The sequence below is a fragment of the Vigna unguiculata genome, chromosome 7 (genome assembly GCF_037176805.1).
Source record: "Vigna unguiculata cultivar grain cowpea cultivar isolate G323 ecotype 2 chromosome 7, ASM3717680v1, whole genome shotgun sequence".
NCBI classification, from domain to species: Eukaryota; Viridiplantae; Streptophyta; class Magnoliopsida; order Fabales; family Fabaceae; genus Vigna; species Vigna unguiculata.
This window is the reverse complement of record NC_140798.1, coordinates 14136997-14141171: the sequence shown is the minus strand read 5'-3', so window position 1 is coordinate 14141171 and position 4175 is coordinate 14136997. Positions and strand designations below refer to the sequence as shown.

The following is a 4175-nucleotide window of genomic DNA, read 5'->3' as shown; positions in this document are numbered from 1 at the left end:
TCTCTCGATAATCTATAAGGATGCGATTGGCAGAGAGCCAATCCATCCCCAAGATCACCTCTAACTAGGGGTGAGCGGCGGTCAGGTTGGATCGGGTTCGGGTTCAATATGCTCAATCCAGCATAACCCAAATTTAATATTTTAAAATCCAATCCGACCATTTTAGTTGTCGGGTTATTTGGATATAGATAATATCGGTTACAGTTAAATACGGTCGGGTTGTTCGGATTTAATTTTAATTTGAATAAATAAAAAAAAATTATTGAATTTAAATAAATATGTTGACTGAATTTATAAAATATAGTAGATTTAGTAAGTATATCAACCATTGATAGAATAATGAATCTGCAGTTACAAAAGAAAGAACATACATGCTTGGATCCAACCCTACACCTCCTCGCTTGGTTATGACACATATATACCCTATTAACTGAGATGGAAACTACATAGCTCATTTGTAATTCTTCTTTTGATATTTGCAACCACAAACAATGCCTCCCAGTCTGGAAAACATAAATGATAAGAAATTATCACACGTATGAAGAGATCATTATTATTACAAAACGTATGAGAAAATTAAAAACCTCACAACTACTATTAATTACAAATAGAAATCAAACAACCATTTCAGCCTCAAAATTAAAAAATCCATAACTATACATTTAATTATTATTAATTAGAAGATAGAATATGATACCTTAGTGATTGAAATTATGACAGGGACTCCAGATATTTCACATTCCAACCTCATACTTCATTAGTATTTAGAGTTTTACTACCAATTCCAAAACCTATAAAGCATCTAATTATCATATTTCCAAAATCTTTAGAGTTTTCTTCACTGGCAATGTTATTTCTTATAGTAGTTAAGAGTCACAACATTGGTTGCTATGAGATGATGAACCAACTCCGCTTCCATCCATTGTGTTACCGTTAAATTCTGGAATTAATTGAAACAAAATATTATTAATATACACAACAACATAATTACAAAGGAAGTTTAGAGAACAAATAAATTAAACTTGTACCTGTGAAAACCTTCTTAGAAAGCTCAAACTCTTCATTGACATTGATACCATCAAATTGAGTTATAGTGGTCCTCAACCAATTTTGAGCACAGATAAGTGCCTCATCCATTGGTGGATTTAAAGAGCTTCTAAAAGTATCCAAAACCATACCTCCAGTACTCAGAGGCAATTGTAGAAATAGGGGTGGCCAACACATCTCTAACCATTCTTGATAGAATGGGAAACCGTGAAGAGTTTATTTTCCACCAAACCAAAATATCAAGTTGGTCATCACCATCAACAATGGATTCATTTAAATACCTCTCTAACTCATTCTTTCTATCTATGGTGTCCTTTTCTCTCAAATGCTTCTTAAAAGCATCAGCCCTTGCCAAATATACAAGAATTTCAGGAATGGTTGATGCATCAGATTGATGTTCAAGTGGTTGCTCAGGTCTATGTTGTTCATCATGAAGTGATTTGTACCAATCATACATTTTCTTCAAACTATCTTTTACACAGTTAGTCAATTCAACAACTTTGTTTGAATCATGTTTGTACATTTCTTAAAAATTCCAAATGACATACTCAAACTTGTATCGAGGATCAAAAATTACACCAAAATATAACAAGTGATTGATGTTGTCAACATTACCCCAATATTTGTGATACTTCAACCTCATGTCACAAATAGTAGCTGCTAATATACTATTCAGATTCATGGTTGTCTTGTCAAGTGCAAAATGAATATTAGCCATTTGGTGAAACGCAATGTGTATACTCACATGCAATGATGTTGAGAAAGATTTAGTGGCTTCATAGAAAATTTTTAGAAACTTCACAAAATCTTGGGCATGTTTCCAATCACTAGGAGATGGGGGACCTTCATCACCAAAAAAAGCCATATAGCTAGAGTCTTCATTGTCAAGCTTTTCAAATGCAACTTGAAATTTGATTGTTGCATCTAACATCATATATGTGGAATTCCACCTTGTGGGAACATCAAAACACAACAATTTTTTGTATTCAATTTTTGAAAACTCTATGCACTCTCTAAACTTAGCCAATCTTTGTGGTGAAGACCTTACAAATCTTACAGCATTCCTAATACTTGTGATTGAATTGTGAAACTCTTTTAAGCCATCACTCACAACTAAGTTTAGTACATGAGCACAACACCTCATATGGAAAAATTGTCCATCCATTACTAATCCACCCATATTCTTCATCCTTTTTTTTAAATATGTAACTGCCACATCATTAGATGATGCATTATCAACAGTGAGTGTTGACACATTCCTAATTCCCCATTCCCTTAAAAAATTTTCAACTTTCCTTTCAATGGTTTCCCCTTTATGATTAGGTATGACTGAAAAACTGATTATCCTTTTTGATACCTGCAATCATTGTCTACGAAATGTGTAGTGAGTGTTAAGTAGCCTAAGTTCTGAATTGATGTCCAACAATCGGTAGTGAGTGCTACTCTAACACAATTTGATTTAAAGAACTCCTTTAACCTAAATTTTTCATCCATATACAACTAAAAACAATCTCTAGCTATGGTGAATCTTGATGGGACAACAAACAAAGGTTGTAATTGTCTACACAATATCTTAAAACCCTCACCCTCCACCACCTTGAATGGTTGTTCATCCACAATAACAAACATAGCAATTTCCTTTTGACAAGCTTCAACATTATACTTTAGGGGTGTTGCAAGGAGACTATTATTGTCACCACTTTTAAAGGTGAGAGTTGTTTGGTTGGGGTCATTAATGGCAGCAAATGGATATTTAGGACACAACCTTTTAAGGTGATTAAGAAGGTTAGATGTTCCATGTATCTTTGGATCACATCTAAATCGCTTACCACAATGATTACATGTTGCAATTGAATATGTGGATTCAAGAGATCTTGTCAAGTGGTCCCAAACAACAGAGGTTGTTTTCTTACCACTAGCATTTGGTTTTCTCTTTTTTGTATTTTGGGAATGAGGAACATCATGTTCCCCTCCTACAGCTCCTACAAGTTCAGTTGTAGGGTTTGGTGGGTCAGATTGTTGTGAACTTGGAGGCAATTCTTGGCTATGTCTCTCCATTACAACTATAATAAAAAAAATCATAATCAATAACTACCAATCATATATGTGTAATTTATTTTAGGAGACACATATCAATTAGCAAAATAAAATCCAATCAAATATGAATTACTGGATACAAATTATATGTCTCAGAATGAAAGCAAATTCCAAATCAGTCTTGTTTTATGAAATAAAAAAAAAGAAAAAAAATCTTTAAGTAGTGAAACTAGATGTCTGGATAGTCCGATCAAGGATTCTCAAAACTCAAAAATAGTAAGAAAAGATAATTTTATATTTGCTTGCAGACCCCAATAGTGATAATATAGTATTATTATGTTTCAAATTACTTGATTAATGGCTTTCTCGTGATTAAATGACATTCAATATTTAGTTCACAATAATCAGACACCTATATGTAAATCATGCATATATACACGAATATATATATATATATATATATATATATATATATATATATATATATATATATATATATATATATATTACATTCAATCAATTATAATAAAAAAAATATTTGACATTTTAAAAGAAATGAAAAAACCATTTAAAAACAGTAACGCATAACATTAAAACTTCTTAAAATATATAATAACATCACTTTAATTCCTAAAAATATTATTATTAAATATATCTAAACTTTCTTTTAAAACTATATACTTTTCACAATGATATTATCATGCAACCTATAATTTATTAAATAGAGATTTAAACTTTCTTAAATAAATAACTCTTAACATTATATTATCATTAAGCTATAATTTATTAAATATGATCTAAAATTTCTTAAAACCATATACTCTTCACGGTGATAGCTATAATTTTTTAAAATTTTACAAAAGATTTTAGCTTTAAAATAGAATTTTAGGATTAAAGTAATAATATAGTTGTTTAAAATAGAATTTTAAGATTAAAATAATAATATAGTTGAAGAAAATGGTGAGATTGATACTGTGAAAAAGCTAAAATGATGGACACAATTGAAGAACTGTAGAGTGCATACTAACAATATTATAGAATTGCAAGATATAAAAGTGAAAAAATTAATGAAAGCAATTTATAATTTACTA

General features: G+C 30.5%; 1 pseudogene; it reads right to left on the bottom strand.

Moving 5' to 3' along the window:
- Positions 1-866: 866 nt before the first annotated feature.
- LOC146884646 (zinc finger BED domain-containing protein RICESLEEPER 2-like) lies at positions 867-3105 on the bottom strand (annotated as a pseudogene).
- Positions 3106-4175: the final 1070 nt, after the last annotated feature.